The sequence below is a fragment of the Dermochelys coriacea genome, chromosome 5 (genome assembly GCF_009764565.3).
Source record: "Dermochelys coriacea isolate rDerCor1 chromosome 5, rDerCor1.pri.v4, whole genome shotgun sequence".
NCBI classification, from domain to species: domain Eukaryota; kingdom Metazoa; phylum Chordata; order Testudines; family Dermochelyidae; genus Dermochelys; species Dermochelys coriacea.
Window position 1 is genome coordinate 69930134 of NC_050072.1, and position 20428 is coordinate 69950561.

Below are 20428 nucleotides of genomic sequence, written 5' to 3' on the forward strand. Positions count from 1 at the left end.
TCTCAATATCATAGGGATACCCAGTTTAAAGCATGTGGCCATTGATCTGTGTAACCGCCAACTGTGGTCCATTCCTAATGGGAATGGTCAGGTGATTTTCCTCTGGTTGGTAAGCAGTGTAGCAAAAGGGCCAAAACCGGGAATCATTCCCTTGGGTTGGGAGGACCTGCTGGGATGGGAAATGGACAGTCTGGAAGCTGGGCAGCTCCAAACTTTAGTGAGTATAGAGGGGGAGCTCCTCCAGCAATTAAGCAGTACCCCATTCCTCAAGCAGCTATTCAGGATCTCTCCATTACAATGGGGATCCTAGAGCAGCGGGGGGTTATTGAACCCGCCGCCTCCTGCACTAATGCACCCGTATGGCCTGTACGTAAACCAGATGGGTCCTGGAGGCTAACCATTGATTACTGGGAACTAAACTGAGTCACCCTGCTCCTCGCACCACTAGTGGCATGCCTGCCCGAAATGATTGCCTGAATTCAATCAGGGGATCAGTGGTTTTCTGTGCTAGATGTGTCCAATGGATTCTGGTCCATTCCTCTGGCCTAGGACAGCCACGGAAGACTGCCTTCACTTAGCAGGGGTCTCAATTCCAATGCCCCAAGGATACAGTAATGCCCCCACCCTGTTTCACTGGAAGCTCAAGTGGGTTCTGGATGCATTGGGGCCCGTAAGCCAGCGATGTATTCAGTATGTGGATGACATTGTCATCCAGGGATGGGAAAAGGAGGAGGTGGCTGCGTCTACCTGAGAAGTAGTTAGGGGTCTTGGGGAAGCAGTACTAAAGCTGAATGGGAGAAAAGTTCAGCTGGTCCTACCCTCAGTAACCTTCCTAGGGGTAACCATTGAATGGGGTAGGCAGTCTGTTGATTCGAGTCGGGTGGTCATAATAGCCCAGCTGCACAGGCAAGCTTGGGGTCGTGGCCCCTTTCTCCCTTCCCTGCAAACTGCTAATCCAAGGAGTTCATGACTGCAATTATAGCAAAGAAGTGTATCTTCAAAGTAAAACTTATCGGTAGAATATGCTAATGAGGTAAATAGTAATCGGGCAGGGATAATTCTATACAGTAGAGGGTTATTAATATTCGTTGTATGGGTGTTCATATTACTCCATAAGGGTTTTGAGGGTGTTGTAATAAATGTAGAAATTTACATACTAATGTAGATGATAAAAAAAAGTATGATGTAACTAATCCAGTGCTTACTGGACAATTGGGTTCAGGGGAACAAGTACCATAATAAGGAAGCCCATCTACTCAAATCCGCCTCTGGGTCAGCCTGTTCTTCTTCCAACAAGAACTATTTTAATGGTAATCCTGTTTATAACTTGAAGACAGTGATGCACATTGAAAACCAGATCTAAGTATTTCTTCCTTTCTCCAGTCTTAAATGCAACATTATTTCAATCAAAATTTGAAATTGAACTTCACCTTATAGTCAAGAAGCCATTGTTGAATAGAAGGAAACAAGAAACCTCATAAAGCACTATACATGCAAGAAGAGGCCTACATAGTCATAGAATCATAGACATGTAGACTGGAAGAGACCTCAACATGTCATCTAGTCCAGTCTCCTGCCCTCATGTCAGGACTATATAATAACTAGACCATTCCTGACAGGAGTTTGTCTAACTTGTTCTTAAAAACCATCCATGATGGAGATTGTTCAATCCCCCTAGTGAATTTATTCCAGTACCTAACTATCCTGACAGTCAGGAAATTTTTCCTAATGTCTAACCTAAACCTCCCTTGTTTCAGTTTAAGTTCCTTGCTTATTGTTGTGTCCTCAGAGGTTAACGAGAACAATTTTTCACCCTCCTCCTTGTAACAACCTTTTCTATACTTGAAAACTGTTATGTCCCCTTTCAGTCTTTTCCAGACTAACTAACCCCAATTTTTTTAAATCTTTCCTCATAGCTCATGTTTTCCAAACCTTTAATCATTTTTGTTGCTCCCCTCTGGACTTTCTCCAATTAGTCTACCTCTTGCCTGGAATGTGACACCCAGAAGAGGGGACAATACTCCAGCTGAGGCCTTATCAGCTAAGCACAATTTGAGAGAGTTAACAATTTCCATATTTTCTTCCAGTAGCTAGTCTTTCGTATCCACACATCAACCAGCCCTGTATAATTAAGAACTAAATCTTTCCACTTCAACTCTTAATGTAGTTCTGAAGTAGCCCATTGTGCCAAGTCAAAAAAAATAATCCGTTTCAGACATTTGGAAAGCAACTTTGTCATTTTACAAAATGTATAGAAATCATAACAATGTACAATTCAGGATCACTTTCCTAAACCATAATCTCAGATCTTTTGCCATACCAGTCATAAGAAAGTAAAGCATTTTTCTGTTTTTGCTTGCAACAAGAATTTATTTTTTATGTTTGCTTGTGTGCACTGAGAAAATTTGAAGGGATGGATTAAATTTTGTTTTTGGAGCCTTTCTTTCTGTCACAACTTGCAGTCTTAAATGCATATTGCTACTCATTCCTGTTCTAGATGAATACGCTCTTGACTTCTCTTATGAAGATTCTGTTTAGGCATTTGTGAATTTATATGGCAGACTTAGGTCATGTCATAATTAAAAGACAGGCCTTCTAGAGAAACTGAGGATTTTTGGTGAGGATTTTTATCAAGCCTTCCCCAGGAAAGGGGGTCTACGGCTTGGGGGGATTTTTGGGGGAAAGACGTTTCCAAGTGGGCTCTTTCCCTGTTATATTTGTTAGACGCTTGGTGGTGGCAGCAATAAAGTCCAGGGAGAAAAGGCAAAATAGTTTATACCTTGGGGAAGTTTTAACTTAAGCTGGTAAAAATAAGCTTAGAGGGTTTTTCATGCAGGTCCCCAAATCTGTACCCTAGAGTTCAGAGTGGGGAAGGAACCTGAGAGAAAGGTTTTCAAGACAAAAACACATGATTATAGTTTTACCTTCTTTTATAACTGCTCAGTAGAATGGATCTAAAATTATTGAAAACACATTAACACTTGACCTCAATTGCACTGTCTAGTTTAGACGTGAAGTCGTGTCTGTTCTATTTAACTCCTAAGTAATTTCAACATTTATTAAAGTTGCTATATAAATGGAGGTTCCTTCTGTTCTTGTTGACATACTTGTTTGCCCTGTTTCAGAGAGTGTTTTAAATTTAGAAATTAAGGTTTTAGAAGCAACTGGTGCAAGTAGGAAGAAAACAATACAAAATGTTCTAGGGTACTGTTCATAGTGTTTGCAGAATTGAAGACTATTGTAATGTACATAAAATCTAAATATTACATGACAAAGCTTTTGATTTCATTTTAGGAGTTTAAGTAAATGAGTTCAGATTAACCTGCTTGGTTTAAAGGAGTATTGTTAAAACTGAAGAGCCCAAAATTACATCTTTTTTTCTTCAGTTTGTGTGTGAGATCATTGTTGTAATTCTTTATCTATTTGTTTCAGCTATTTAATGCTCTGTATAGTTTTTGTATTTTCTGGTTTTGTATTGTACTCATCATTGTAGTATCTACGCACTTTTGAATTGGAAAAGAGCTATAACAGCTGTTCCACTTTGTGAGCAATCCTACAATAAAAAACTCTAGTGTTGTTTGTGAATATACACTGAAGAATAACTAAAATTCTTCTTTGAGATTATAAAGGTTTGTGCAGTCTCCAGTCATCTCAGTTCCTCCTTTTGTGTGGCTAGCTGTGGGCATAAGCAACTTCCTTCTGTTCCTGGAGTCTTGGTTTGTTTTCTTGTAGTAGTAGTATATTTTAGTAGTGTTAGTAAATGTTCTAGTTCTTACTAGTAATTGTATGTTGTTTAAAAAGTTGTTGTCTAGTTTCTGTGTGTTGTACAGTTGCATTCCCAAATCAGCTCCTGCATGTTTTCGGTTCATCATATCTTGTCTGAATCCCACAGACCAGTGTGCGGTGAAACAATTTAAGCAGTATATCTCGTATCCCTTAGCCGTCCTGGAGATGGATGCACTTACACGTTGTCTGGTGTGCCTTGGTGACAGCCATTATTCATTATTAAGCCATTTTTCCTTGTGTTTAATTTATTATGCCTCAGACACCAAAAGACAAGCACGCTTGACTGCAGTCTTTCGTAATATCAGAATGACTGAAAACTATGCCCTTAGATCTGTCCTCAAGTCAAGGGCCTACTCCTGTGAAGGGATAAAGTTGGCTGTTTTCAAACTCTGAGCTCCCTAAAATGAGAGAGCAGAAACTTTTGGTGCAGGGTCTGTTACCATCATTCAGTGCAGTGGAACACTCTGTCCTGTATTTCCAGTTTCAAAAAAGATGACTTTTGTTGCTTGTCTGTTACTATCAAGGCAATTTTGGTGGCAGAGATTTTCATGGTGCTAGTTTCTGTCTCAGGGACCTACTGGCAATTCTTGGAGGACTTGGTTTTTGATTACTCGGTGGTCACAAAGGCAGTCCCAGGTCCCTAATACCTATCAGGTCTCTTGTGATGACAATGTGACTTCCTTTGTTCTGATTTGCTTCCATCTAGTACATGGTGTCAGTTCCTCTTTGGTTCTTCAACTGTCCATCTTTCTTCGCTGTTGGATAACATTCATATCTACTTATTCAAGGTAGATAGGCATGAAGCACAGAATGATATCAACCAATCTTTTGTTACTGTTAAGGACAGTACAGTATCTTCCGCTGATGTCCTTAATGTTTGCATTGGTGTAGTTTCCTGATGAATGTAGATCGTTTCAGAAATTGATAGTTCAAACAGTGGAGTTTTTAGAACGGAAGAGTGCCACAGTTCAGGAAAGACTTACTGTCTCTTTCTATTTTGGAGACCCAGGAAAAGGGGAAGATAACTTTACTCATCAATGGAGCTTGTTGCATTCTGCTAGAAAGATGTGGCTAATCTAAGCATCAGTACCTGCTGGCACCAAGAAGGCAGAGCATGGTAGCTTCAGCAAAGATTTCATTATTTCTTCACATACCTGACTCCTGGTTTTTCCAATAATTAATGAGGTTAAAGAGAAGTCTTGAAGGGTTTTGGTATTGATTGCTTTACTCCATCCAGCAATATCAGACTGGCTAACTAAATATATCCTTGTTTCTGCATTGATAAGAGCCACTACCTATGCAAATTCTTGCCTTCTGGCATTTTTGTAGCAGTCAGATTATTCCCCAGATGTTTACTAGTCATGATTGCAGATCACGCGCACACATACACTGTATGTAATATTTGTGTATTATAAAAAAACTAATTGAAGAAAGGGAAAGTTGGTAATAATGAATGTAAATCATTAGAAGTTAGAAATTGTGGAATGTTGTTAAGGGAAGGAAGTTACACCATGAGACATCTATGGCTGATAGAGTTAAAAGCAATCAGAAGGAGTTTTAAAAATATATTAAGAACACAAAGAATCTTGACAATGGTATTGGTCCACTACTAGAGGAACATGGTACAATTATCAGTAATAATGCAGAAAAGGCAGGAGTGTTCAGTAAATATTTCTGTACTGGTATTTGGGGGAAAACAGATTATATAGTCTCGTTGACAATACTGTTTCCATTCACTGTTATCTCTGGAGGATGTTTAAAAAGAAACTACAAAAGTTAGACATTTTTAAATCGGCAGGTCTGGATAACTTGCATCTAAGAGTTTTAAAAGAGCTGGATGAGGAGCTTGGAGGACTAATAATGTAAATTTTCAATAATTATTGTAACACTCGGGAAATTCTAGGAGACTGAAAGAAAGCTAATATTGTGCCAGTTTTTAAAAAGGGACCTCAAGATGTGCCAGGCAAGATAATGGAGCAGCTGATAAGAGATCTGATTAATGAAGAATTAAAGTAGGGTAGTGTAATTAATGCAAATCAACATGGGTTTATGGAAAATAGATCCTGTCAAACTAATTTGATATCTTTTTTTTTAATGAAATTATAAATTTGGGTGATAAACATTATAGTATTGACATAGTATACTTAAACTTCTGTAAGGTGTTTGACTTGGTACCGCTGGACATTTTGATTAAAAAAAATCTAGAATGATGATATAAAATTAACATGGCACACATTAAATGTATTAAGAACTGGCTTCCTGATAGATTTCAAAATATAATTGTAAATAGGGAATTGTTATCAAGTGGGTGTGTTTCCAGTGGGGTCCTGCAAGGATTAGATTTTGGCCTACGCTATTTTACATTTTTATAATTGACCTGGAAGAAAACCGTCATTACTGATAAAGTTTGCAGATGACGCACAAATTGGGGGAGTGGTAAATAATGAAGAGAGCAAGTCACTGATTCAGCACAATCTGGATTGTGTAGTAAATTGGGTACAAGCCAACAATATGTGTTTTCATATGGCTAAGTGTAAATGTATACATCACGGAACAAAGTTTGTAGGCTGTACTTAAAGGATGGGAGACTTTGTCATGGAAAGCAGTGACTCTGAAAATGATTTAGGGGTCAGAGTGAATAATCAGTTGAACATTAGCTCCCAATGGGACATTGTTGCCAAAAGAGCTAATGTGATCCTGGGATGCGTAAACAGTAATCTCAATTGAGAGGAGAGGTTATTTTACTGCTGCGTTTGGCACTGGTGCTACTGTAATACCGTGTCCAGTTCTGGTGTCACAGTTGAAGAAGGATGTTATTATCTATGGCAAATTACACTCCAAACATAGATGACATTAGAGCACTTCTGAATACTCATACAAAAGTTAGCAGTTCTCTCATAATTCCATAATCGAGAGGACATGAAATACTGTTTGGCAATAGTAGTCCAATATGTGATTAGGGGCTCTTTTCTGAGATTTAGCAATTAATTGTCAATGGAACTTTTTACAAAACCAAACTGTATATAAAATTTTTAGAACTGCAAGTCATCAGACGGGCTAAAAAGTTTATTCTGTTTTTAATGGTGGGTTGTGTCCTGGCAGACAATACAACTTTAATGCTTTAAACAAAAAGAAAATATTAAAATATTTTTAAAATTTTGAAGACAGTCGAAAGTGACTATGGAACTTTGCAATTTTTTCAAAGACATTTCTTAAGTATCTTCCAGTTTACAAAAATGCAGTATTATACCAGCTGATGTTTATATAAATTCACAGAGGATTTATAATCTTGTCCCAACACACCCTTTTCTGACACAGCTGCGTATTCACTGCTGGAAAAAAGATGATTGTCAAGTCACCCGGTGTTACTGAGGAGCTTGAGTACCAATCTGAGGGCAGACTGTTAAGAACTAGGACACAAACCCCAAATTGGCTGTGAGTTCTAGCCTTTGATTTCACCAACCAATTACTAAGTATAAACTCCTTAGGCACTATAACAGCCTTAATATGGAGTCACAGACAGCTCCCTGTGATATTCTGATCAGTCTCACCACCCAGGTGAGCCTACCTTAGTGATGGATGATCCTTCCATCCAAGAATCGCAGCAATATTCAGGTTACTCCCAATCCCAAAGGACCAGTCACTTGTCCCAGGTTAGTTGCACCTTAGATCTCACACCAAAGACAAGGTTCATAGCCTATCCTGTAATAAACTACATACACATTTATTAAATAGGAAAAAGAAATGAGTTATTTACAAGGTTAAAGCAGGTAAACATAGATACCTAAATGAGTTACAATCTTAAGTTTCAAAGAGAAATCAAAGCTTCTATAATAAGCAAGCTCTCTGTTCTTAGGGCTAAGCAGCTGGGAATCTCTTGCTTATGCCTAGAAACCTTGCCCCCCAGAGTCCAAGCAGCATAGAAATCCAGTTCCTTCTTTTTAGAGGTTTTTTTAATCCCCTCCTTCGATATGCTCTGAGCTGCAAGCTCAGCTGATGCAAAGAATCCACTTGCAAGACTCCTCTCCATGGGCTGAAGGGGTAGAGAACAAGTGTTTCTTGTTCTCTTTAACATCCCACAATAGTCTATCTAGTGTAAAAGGGCCTTTCCTGTTGGGCAGGACATAACACTTTTGGTTGCAGATGGACACTTCACAGTAGTTAGTCTCTCTCTTTTGTGGTGACTTGTATAGTTACAGAAGCTTACAATGTCAATGTTGAAATTTTCCCTTAAAGTGAGATTAATTCATGTAGCAACTTACAAGAAGTCAATCAAGTCTAAACACATTCTTGTAATTCTAATACCTATTTTTACAGTACTAACGCACAAGTGAGCCAGACTGATTTCAGTTGAGTATTTGTCAGTATTCATTTGAGGTATGGGGACTTTGGCATGAGCTGGTGCCTGGTCTGCCAGTGTCACAAAGATAAATAGCTCCTCTAGTGCACTGTTGATGTAGAAGGCATGTGCTATATTTATTGTGGTTCATTGATGTGTATGATTGCAAGAATTTAGAAAGTGGTTTCTTAGCCCCCAATAGTTACAAAAACTTTGTGAAACTAGACAACCTTCAATACATTTTTAAAGTATTTCCAGTTCAGCATGTCCAGACAGGAAGACAATACTGTAGTAAATGTTGAACAAAACTGTTTAATGAGTAAACAGAGTATTTTAATGCATTAAAAAAAATAATTGCAGATATATTGGCTCTACATAACTTCCCCACCCTCCCCTCCAATTCTAATCAAAACTTAGTTGCAGGATCAAAATCAATTATGAAAAAAAGAATTGTAAAGCTTCCGAATTAGTAAAAGTAGTCACTTTTTCTTTGTGTGCTCTCCTTTTTCCTTTAATCATTTTGGAGCTATGACCTGGGTTTCATACCATTATGGGACAGCGAAGAAGCTTCAAGCATGCTTATTTTAGGAAACAGCATGAGTACTTGGACACAAACTATTGGATGGTGTACTCTGCATTGTGCAACCTCTGCAAAGTACATTTGATCATTTCCTTAAAATTCATTTGACATCTTGACAGGATTTCTCTCCAGTCTTTCTCTTAGAGCAGTGAAGCAATCTTTGACATTTATGTATTCTTTAATCTTTTTATGTAAATTGCTGTCCATGTAATAACCCATTTAGAAATTGAAAGTTAAATACCAGAGAAAGCATAACAAAAGAAAATCATGCTATAATATTTTGTTCTTACTATTTTTTTTCACAAGTGTTTATCCTCCTTTGCCATATTAGCTAAATTAGTGTTCACCTTCTGTTATATTGTCCTTGAAGGAAACAATTTTATTTGTGCCACAAAAGACCTGCCCCACATCCAGTTTTATGTAGACTAACTACATGCTCGGAATTGTAATGACATAGAAATAATAGAATATAAATTAGAAAGACCAAGGGCATTAAAAAGATATCTGTGAGTGATTTTTTTGAAATGGAAAAGCTTCTCATTTATATTTATTTCTGATGTTTTGAGAAAACTGCACTTTATGTTCCTCAATTTATTATCGGTGCAACAACTGGAGTATGTAAAAGGCCTCAGAGAATACCTATCCAAGGGTTTAAATAATGAAAAGGCCTTTTAACCACACATTGTATTTTAACTTTCTAAAATCTTTGACCTCATATTCATGAGTTTCTGAAGTTTGCTGAGAGAGATTTTTGTAGACTAATAATAATAGATCTATGTGAAGATGTGGATGTGCTCTAGGTGTGGTGTGTAGAGAATAAAACCACCAAGGAAATCAGAAATAAAAAATAAGCTATTTGCTCCCTAGGAACAGAGTTTGAGTTCAGTGGTCGTGACTGCCGTTAACTATACTTTTTTTGTAAACTGAATTAAATTTTGTATTTGCTGTTGATGGTTACTACTGAAAAATTTTACAAAGGTAATATTGATGGTAATATATTAGCCTGTTTGGTATTGACTGACAAAACTTCACAGTGGCATTGAAAACTTTCTGAGCTTCTGGAAATTGTCATAGAAATGTAAAGAATACTGATGCTAAAATACTTCTGGATGTCAAAGAAAACATTAGAAATATAATGCGGCCATCTTGCAGTAACAATCAGGATGTTAATTAATAAGGCTCTGATCCTGCAACTGGTGTTGGGGTTTGATATGGGGTCAGTGGTCCACCATCTATCTTGCAAGGAGCCAGTTGCAAGATAGGAACCTAAGTTATAATAAATATGAATAAACTAATACAAGAATATTAGTGATTTAGGCATGTGAAAATAAAATAAGATTAAGTAATAAGACAATAAAGATAAAAGTAAAAGAAAATGAGAAGTTGAGAAATGTGAATCAGATTTGCCTTGTGACATTGTCTCTATTGGGCCCATTTGTGGGAGATGTGTGCCTAGTCTTGCAGCCTCTGAGTATTTTTTGAACAGTAGTTGATGAGGGCCAAGTGCATATCTTTGAGTTCAGCATTCTAAGACTGAAGGCATAAGTAGTCAGCCTACTCAAAGTGTTTTTTGTTTCTTCTCTTTCTGCCTGGTAGTTGTCACAGAAACATTTCTCTACCTTATTGTGTTCTAACAGCAGAATTAACGTTTTGTAAATAGTTATTACTTTACATAGCAGATAACGTACACTTAATGTTTAGTACATTTTTGTTAGTTTCCACTGGGTATTTTTGAAAATTGAAAAGGGATGGAAATGAAAAAAATTGGAAATCGATGGTTAGCAGAGTAAAGAATAGTAAGAAGTTTTTTAAAGTATATTTGGAACAAAAAAGAAACAAACAAGGGCATTGGTACAGTGGTAAAATTATCAATAATAATGCAGAAAAGTCTTCAGTAAATATTTCTGTTCTGTATTTGGGGGGGAAAACAGATGATGCGGTCATATCCTATGATGATGATGATGACACTTTTTCAATTCCACTAGGACCTCAGAAGGAGGTTAAACAGCAGCTAGTAAAGTTGGATTTGGACATGCTGATTTTAAAATGTCTAAGAGTTTTAAAAGAACTAGCTGAGGAGGTTGCAGGACCGTTAATGTTGATTTTTCAATAATTGTTGGTATACTGAGGAAGTTTCAGAAGACAGGAAGAAAGCTAATGTTCCAGTATGTTAACAGGCTAAACAGAATGATTGGAGTCATAAGTATGTTAGCATGACATTCAGATACCAGGCAAGATAATGGAGTGCCTGAGAGGGGACTTGATTAATAAAGAATTATAGGAGGTTAATGTAATTAATGCTGGTCAACATGGATTTATGGGAAATAGATCTGATCAAACAAACATATCTTTTTAGATGAGATTAAAAGTTTGGTTAATAAAGGTAACATTGTTGACGTAATATATTTAGACTTGTCAGGTATTTGATTTGGTACCTCGAGTAGGAGTAGAGAGATTATTTTATCTCAGTCTTTGGCACATGTGCTGCTGGAATTCTATGTGCATTTATGGTGTCCACAAGTCAAGAAGGATGGTGATAAATTTGAGAGGGTTCAGAGAAGAGCCACAAAAATGATGAGAGGATTATAAAACATGCCTTATAATGAAAACTCCAGGAGCTCATTCAGTTTATCTTAACAAAGAGAAGGTTAAGAGGTGACTTAATTTCAATTTCGAAGTACCTACATGGAGAAAAAATATTTGATAATGGGCTCTTCAATCTAGCAGACAAAAGTATAACAAGATCCAGTGGACGGAAGTTGAATATAGACAAATTCAGACTGGAACTAAGATATTCTTTTCTTTTTAAAAATCATTCAGGGTAGTTAACCATTGGAACAATTTACCGAGGGTCATAGTGGATTTTCCATTACTGGCAATTTTAAAATTGAGATTAGATTTCTAAAAAATACACTCTACAATTATTTTGGGGAAGTTGTATGACCTGTTATGCAGTAGGTCAGATTAGGTGAGCACAATTATTCTTTCTGGCCTCGGAATTTATGAATCTCTTTTCTCTGATTTTGGTTTACCTGGGTCTTGGCAGATCCTTTTTAAAAACAAATAAATAAAAACCCATTGATGTTTACAAGATGTCCTTTTCCCGCACAAAATTCTCTGATTCTCTCAAAACATAATAAATACCTGTTATGTGAATGCATATGGATTTTAAAATTTACCTCTTATCTCCTTTAAGGGAATTATTTGCCCACTGGAGAGTGGGGAATTTTAATACCTAAGATATTATGTTAATGGAAAGAACGAACATATATTATCTACTCATGAGCTTAACAAAAGTCTCTTAAGTCGGTCTTTTGCCATCTAATTTGTGGTTTCATGCAGTGTCGTTTGCCAGTAGAGCAGGGTTTTATCTACCATAAATGCGACTGTATGGTTTTTTTAAAGCATCTGATACCAGTATAGAATGGGCATATTATCAACATGTTCACCAGTTTAATCCTGGACTTTGAATATAAGTCCGTGACTGTTGGTCTTTGATGCCTTAGTTTATTACCAGACCCTGACTACGTTGGTGGTGGGAGGAAAAGGATGTTTGCCTCCCAAATTATCTTTAAGGGCCCCCAAATTATTGTCAGAAAGGCCAAAATATGTACACAATTCATCCTTTATAAAAATTACAAATCACAGCAAAATACTGACATAGTAGCCAAATGTTACGTTCTTAAAAACTCTTAAAATTCACAATTTTCCAGGGGTCTGACTAACCCCTGTATTCCTGGAAGGTGTTTTTTTGTAATAGCCATATCCAGGAGCCCTAAACTATCCACATTTCCCCCACTTCCCCAATAATGGGATCCTATAACCAGCCCTGTTTATTATATTAGTAGTAGAGATGGAGCTGATCTACAGTGTTTACTTTTGTATCCTAACTTGCTCATAATTCAGAATTGTTCAGATCCAGGGGTTCAGTTCAGCCTTATAACATTGATCAACCCCAGTGATTTCTGCAGGTTATGAGAGAAGTGCCATGAAGATAATGGCAGCTTGTAGCTTTAATTCTTTGTGGTTTTATGTGGGAATGAGAAACTGCAGGTGCCCTTTGTTTGTGCCCAGTTTATTTTTGTGAAATTGATTCAGATGTCGATGGCTGCTGCCTTTTTGAAAAATCTGAGGAGACTTCTCTGAGTCTTTGGAAATGGTTTGTAATATCAGAGACACTTAAAATGTTGTTACAATATCTTAACAATAAGCAGCAAGAAATGTATTGTATCCAATTATTTTTTGGCAAGTTGTGGTTGTAACTCTTGGTGTGACCTTTTCATTAGAAACCTGTTGTCCTCTCTTCACATATACCTTTCCATATCAGATTTATGATAAAAATGGTTAAGAAAAGATATAATTCTTAGAGGATTTCAGAATCCGCTTCCGTCCAAGTGTGGAACAAGAAGCATATTTTAACACATATTAGATTTTTTTGACTGAGCTCTTTTTAGAGAGCAATCTGAGAGGAGGGAAAGTGAGCCAAGTATGTGTAGAGAGAGATGGAAATTAGGCTTTTTCAATAAGATAAAATATATGGGTGGTTAAGATCAATTAAGTATTAAACAATTAGAAAAACAAAAGGTTTTGAGAATTGGAAGAAAACCACTAACTAAAAACTTATAATGAAATAAGTTATTTCAATTAAAAAAAAAAAAGGCTTCGGCAAAGAGCAGTTAGCCAGCCAGATGATTTTAATGTATAATATACATTATACACACATACATATCATAGGATTGGGTCTTTTAAGTACAAATTTTAATATGCAAAACTGAATTTCTGTTGTGTTTTTGTACAAGTCAGACTTTTAATAGGCCCATTATAAAATAGCTATCAAAATAGGGCCTTTGCATGGGGCCTTTCAATTATTCCACTGCAAGCTGTGTATGTGTATCCAGAGCCAGAATATAACATAATGAGTTTAACTGTGTCAAACAGCTTTTCTGCCTAAGTGACTTCCTAATCCTTTGCAGATGTCATCTCTTTCCCCTGATTTACCACTGTTAATTGTTTCTAATAATTACTTAAAAAGTCAAATCCTGCACTGCAAGTTTCCTTTTCTCAATCATATTCCCTGAAACCTGCTCATTGTATTCCTCTTCCTTCCTGCCCTTAATATATCGGTTTATGCATCTTATATGATACAAATGTTGTAAAATTTAGGACTTTTATTTTCAGTCCTAGATCATAGTCTACAGTTGTAAACCCTTACAGACTGTTTAGAGTCTGAGGGGAGGTCTACAGTAAAAATTTACATCAGTACAGCTACACAGATGCAGCGGCGCTACTGTAGTGCATCTGGTGAAGAGGCTCTAAGCAGATGGGAGAGAGCTCTACCGTAGGTTTAATTCCACTTTCGCGAGAGGTGGTAGCTATGTCAGCAGGAGAAGCTCTCCCACCAACATGCTGGCACTTAGGTCGGTATAATTCCGTCACTCAGAAGTGTGAATTATTCACACCCTGACCAATGTAGCTATTTTTGTAATGTAGATCAAGGCGTACAAACATAAAACATAGGCTAGGAGTAAAGATCCATGCTTGCAGATCACTTTGCAAGATTGCAGCTATTGACCATAAATGCTTGTGAAACATTCTATGACGCTTTTTTTTGTTTGAGCCTAACCAACACTTGGTTTTAATCAGTTGTGCAGTGTCTTAGAGAACCAGGAAAAGGAACATACATTGGCTATTAATGACCCACAGCTCAGAGAGTAAAGTCAGACCAACTGTAAGTTTTATAGTGGAGCCAAAAAATATTTTTTCTAGACTCTCACTTACAAGCAAATTAGCTCTTGTAAGAGCGCACAATGCTGCTTTCTTATTTTCCAGAAGAAAAGAACTCTAACCACACTTTCTCAAATGATAAAATGATGTATAGAGAACAAAAACACAATGGCTAAAATTCTGACATATTTCAGATTTTTCAGTAAGTGTGACAGTTATTTGTCTCATGAATAACTTTCTTGTATGCAGTGGTGGTGTAGCTGTGTCTGGTGCCAGGATATCAGAGAGACAAGGTGGAAGAGGTAATATATTTTATTGGACCAACTTCTGTTGGTGGGAGAGACAAGCTTTCAACCTTATACAGAGCTCTTCTTCACATCTGGGAAACATTCTCAGAGTATCTCAGCCAACTATAAGGAGGAAGAGATTGTCTAGCTCAAGTAGTTAACACGTATTTCAAGGACCGTTCAAGGTGAAGTGGCCTGTTAACATCCCTCCAATCACAGGGAGGAAAGGAAAGGAGAAGGGGGAAAAGTGAGGGGGGGAGTTGTTAGTGGGTTACAGATAGTTGTAATAAGCCATAAATCCAGTATCTCTGCTCAGTCCATGATTTTTAGTGTCTAGCAAAGTTATGAATTTAAGCTTCCCGGCTCATCTTTTGAAAGTGTTGTGCAGGTTTCCTTTGAGGATGTGGACAGATAGGTCAGATATAGAGTGGTCACTTTGTGAAAAGTGCTCACCCACAGATGATACGTGTAAGTTTCCTGTGTAAGTTCAAAATGAAGAAAGACAAAAACGTTGTTAAAATGAAAAAGATTTAATGTTGGAACATTTTTGTCTTTTTTCCACCCAGCAGCCTTTTTATGATTCATAAAGTTATTAAATTAATTGTTTCATCGTCTCAGTACACCCCATCTTGAACTAGTGTTAGCTGTCTAGTGCAGTATAAATTATTTTTTATTCATTTTAGAAAAAGGTGAACAGTTTAAACTTTTAGTCAAATATCTACTAAAGTGAAGGGAAGGTTCCTGTAAGAGCAAAAATTGTTAAAAGTGATAGCTTAAAACTAATATAATTTATCTTTGGAATGCTTCACAAAAAAGAACATTATAAGAGAGGGCAATAATTGTAACAGAGAGACAAAAAAATATATGGTAAAGTTAAGGTTGCTTAGAGGTTTGTAATTCCTTAGCAGAGCAAAACTCAGACTTTTGAAAAATGGGGAAACTTCTGTAAACCCTTTTTCAGTTATTCCTCGTTAACACACATACCTTTTACTCTGCCAACCCCACAGTTTCTGAAATACACATGCCCTCCACCTCCTTTTAAAACCCATTCACTTTCACCCACAAGATTTCATGGAGTAAGCAATCCCCCCTCCCCGCTTCTTTTACCCTTTAATAGTATCAGAGGGGTATCCGTGTTAGTCTGGATCTGTAAAAGCAGCAAAGAGTCCTGTGTCACTTTATCGACTAACAGACGTGTTGGAGCATAAGCTTTCGTGGGTGAATACCCACTTCGTCAGATGCATGTAGTGGAAAAGCTTATGCTCCAATACGTCTGTTAATCTATAAGGTGCCACAGGACTCTTAGTCTCCTTTAATAGTGTTAGAGGGAATACTGTTGGTGAGAGTGAACGGGTGGTAAAAGAAGAAGGAAAAGTTTGTATATTTCAGCAACTGTGGGCTGGCAGAGTAAAGGTGTGTATGTGTTAACAAGACATATTGGGGCATTGCTGAAATAGAGCAGAGATAAGGTTGTCTGAACAACCTTAACCGTGCATTTCCTGGTTTTCAGAAGTTTGAGTTTTGCTCAGCTTTCTGCAAGGGAACGACATACCACCAAGCAACCTTAACTCTGAGTTATAGTTTTTTGCCAATGAGCTTCCTAGGTTATTTGTTTGCTTGTTTAACAGGAACAGATTTGTTGTTGTTAAGGGTCATTTATGCAGTTGTACATATAAAATTGCGCAGTTAACCTACTGAGCCAGCTTCCCCCCACTCCCGTGCACATCAGCTGCATCTCACCAGCCCTACTTTGGCATTCCTCAGCCATGCCTCTGACATATGGCCCTTCCCCACTACTGTACCCTGGCCTCCCCCTCCAAACTGGCTCCTCCCCACTACAGTAGCCAGTCTTCCCCACCACAAGCATATTTCCCTGAAGTTTTCATTCCCTGGTATACAAATGTTTTAGTGCTGTTACTTCCCCACTCCTATAGTTCCAGGCATTGCATGCGAGTTGGATTAAGGACAACTATTGCTTGGCCTACGCTACATACTTACTTCGGTATAACTACGTCACTCAGTGGTGAAAAATCCGCACCCCTGAGTGACGTAGTTAGACCAACCATAACCCCTCATATAGACAGTGCTATGTCAGTGGGAGAGCTTCTCCTGCTGACATAGCTACCATGTCTTGCAGAGGTGGAGTTATTCAGCTGACGGAAGAACTCTCTTCTGTCAACTTAGAGCATCTTCACGAGGCGCACAGCAGTGGCACAGCTGCATCAATGCAGCTGCAATGATGTAAATTTCTAGTGTAGACCTGCCCTATGTTACAGTGGAATAAGGTTCCTGGTCATGTTTCACAATGACTGAAGTGGAGTTTTGGCAGGGCTGGCAAAAGAAATTACAGACAGGTTTCTGTTCAAAATACTGACAGTTGTATGTTTGGAAAAAAAGAGGCTCTCATCCTTATCTAATAGACGTATGATATCGCTGAGAAACACTGAGGTATCAGAGCTTGTATCCTATGCCATAGAGTACACATTTTTTTAGTCAGCCACAAGCCCTCCAATTAATAATATTCCAGCACTTATTAGTAGCTTTAATGCAATATTGGGGCCCACTGGCAGAGCTCTGGGATACCAGAGGGGCTGGTTCGCACTGGCAGAGAGGAGGGTGTAGGAAGGTTGGAGTTCAGGTGGTTGGGATGAACTGGCAGAGCTGAGGGTGCAGGAGACTTGGGATGCACTGGCAGAGCTTGGGCTGCCATGGCTCCCTCATCTGATCCCCAAGCTCTCCCGTCTTCCCTATGATCCGTCTCATCTATCTCACACCCAGGAAAGCATCCCTAATTAAAACAACACTTAACGTGCGTAAAATCCATTGAAGTCAAAGGAAGTTAAGGATGTGCTAAACATTAAGGGCATGCTTTGGTGCTTTCTGGAGTTGGAGCTTTGAGGGCTCGTTCCAGATGCCTGGAAGAATCATCACATCATAAACCAGGATGATGATGATAATTTAGTGTGACATGTATAGTAGTACAGTAATTGTATGCACAACTTGAGCTTCTTTTATATGCAAATTGACATTTAGCACCATTTGCATACATATATTTGCATGGACTTTGAGTTTCAGCAGTATTGATTTAAAATTGTTTACTTGTCAGACTTCTAGAATTACCATGGAACTTAGTGATTTTTTTGGTCTAGACTGTTTGGTGACCATATTTAGATATTTAGGAGGTATGGATATGTGATGTTTCCCTTTTTGCATATAAACATTCCCTTTCTAACCTTCTTTGTTCTAGAAATTAAAGTATTGAGTTTATTTTTAAGCATTGATTGCTGAATACCAGGTTAATATGTTACTATTGCCCTTTTGAGCCACCTGTAGTTAGTTATTCTATAAAGGAGGTTGTTTATAAAAGTTGATTAATAATATATTTGTTAAATACAACAACAAATAAGTTGTTAAATTTTTAGGTTTACAGATAAATTCTGTATTTCTAACAGAAAGGTTTCTAACCATCAGAGGAGTGAAGTTTTGGAATAGCCTTCCAAGGGAAGCAGTGGGGGCAAAAGATCTATCTGGTTTTAAGATTCTACTCGATAAGTTTATGGAGGAGATGGTGTGATGGTATAATGGGATTTTGGTAAATAATTGATCTTTAAATATTCAGGGTAAATAGGACTAATCCCCTGAGATGGGATATTAGGTGGATGGGATCTGAGTTACCCAGGAAAGAATTTTCTGTAGTATCTGGCTGGTGAATCTTGCCCATATGCTCAGGGTTTAGCTGATTGCCATATTTGGGGTCGGGAAGGAATTTTCCTCCAGGGCAGATTGGAGAGGCCCTGGAGGTTTTTCGCCTTCCTCTGTAGTATGGGGCATGGTTGACTTGAGGGAGGCTTCTCTGCTCCTTGAAGTCTTTGAACCATGATTTAAGGACTTCAATAGCTCAGACATGGGTGAGGTTTTTCATAGGAGTGGGTGGGTGAGATTCTGTGGCCTGCGCTGTGCAGGAGGTCAGACTAGATGATCAGAATGGTCCCTTCTGACCTTAGTATCTATGAATCTATTTATAGCTCAGACTGAAATCAATGAGTTGATGTTTTTGAAATAATATTTTCTCATTCATTAATCATAGGAATAAGTTATAACAGCAGACAAAACTCTCAGCATAGTATCGTAATATTTTTGGGAAGAGTCTTTACCTTTGACAATAGAATGAAAGGCAGGAATTAGAGTTACAAATATATATACACAGAGGCAGCAAAGAAAATGAACCTCTGATTAAAGTGTTTTGACTCAAATAAACACCTTGCTTTTTTGAAAAGGATGCTTTGTGGCATTAAGGTAATGACAAAAAAGAGGATAGCTAAGATGAATATTGCCACCAGAGGAGCTTTTTACTACTTCTGAATGTTACATATAAGAATCACAAGCTTTTGGTTTCAGTATCTTAGATACCTTAGTATCTATGAATCTATTTATAGCTCAGACTGAAATCAATGAGTTGATGATGTTTTTGAAATAATATTTTCTCATTCATTAATCATAGGAATAAGTTATAACAGCAGACAAAACTCTCAGCATAGTATCATTATATTTTTGGGAAGAGTCTTTACCTTTGACAATAGAATGAAAGGCAGGAATTAGAGTTACAAATATATATACACAGAGGCAGCAAAGAAAATGAACCTCTGATTAAAGTGTTTTGACTCAAATAAACACCTTGCTTTTTTGAAAAGGATGCTTTGTGGCATTAAGATAATGACAAAAAAGAGGATAGCTAAGATGAATATTGCCACCAGAGGAGCTTTTTACTACTTCTGAATGTTACATATAAGAATCACAAGGTTTTGGTTTCAGTGACTGAAAAATGCCAGTTTCAGGGTCTGTCTTGATCGTAGTTAAAGTAGCACCCACTAGCTTGCTTATTATGAAAGATGAGTTGTTCATTTTTGCTGTAAACCCTGCTTTGGAGGTTGTAAGATTTTGAAGTTGAATCTTTTCTTCAAGGTGGCACGTTTTGGGGGTGAAGGGTTGGATATCAATTTATTTTATATTGAGAACTGAAATTTTTATTGCTCGTAAGGTTCTATTACCTAATCAGCATATGTAGGTACATAGTGTACTGTTCTCATGACACTATTTGGGGTTGTGTGCAGTACATGACTAAGAAAAATATCCTTTAGGCCAAATCTTATAATTACGACCTCTGTGTCAGGAAGCCTTTGTGACTTTTTACTGATAGGCTGATTTTCTCTTGCCCACCCTTGATCCCTACCAAAAAAAAAAAGTAAAGAGAAGAAGAAAAGTTACTTCTGAATAGTAATACCTAGTTCGGGAATGGGGTCCATGGCTTTGTGCCAACTGAGTGACAGGAATTATCTATAGAGAAGGCAATATTTTGCTGAATGCCTTCTCACAGGTGAGTGCAGAGTGAAGGAGGTTATCATCTTCCAAACTATAGGCCGCTGGGAACTTTAAAGAGGCTAGCTTAAGTAGGAGCTTCTGACCAATACCCCCAAAATGCAGCTGTTACAGAAATCTGAGTGGGAGCTGTCAAACTGAACAGACTCCATCCTCACCCTTCAACCACAAGTGGTAATTTTATTGATTTAATTCCAATAACTGCCCTAACTTTAAATTGACTCTTCTAACTAATGGAAGGTTGGTAGGTGTTTTCTTGCCTAGCGCAAGTGCTCCTAAACTTGCACAGAGCCACTGCAGTATCAATGGGAGTTATTAAAAGTTAGGGCTGCATTG

At 37.7% G+C, this 20428-nt stretch overlaps 1 protein-coding gene across 15 annotated transcripts in view; it reads left to right on the forward strand.

Annotated features, from left to right (window-relative positions):
• Positions 1-20428, forward strand: part of FER (FER tyrosine kinase) — a 395630-nt gene that overhangs the window by 182746 nt on the left and 192456 nt on the right. The gene's annotated exons all lie outside the window — the stretch shown is intronic.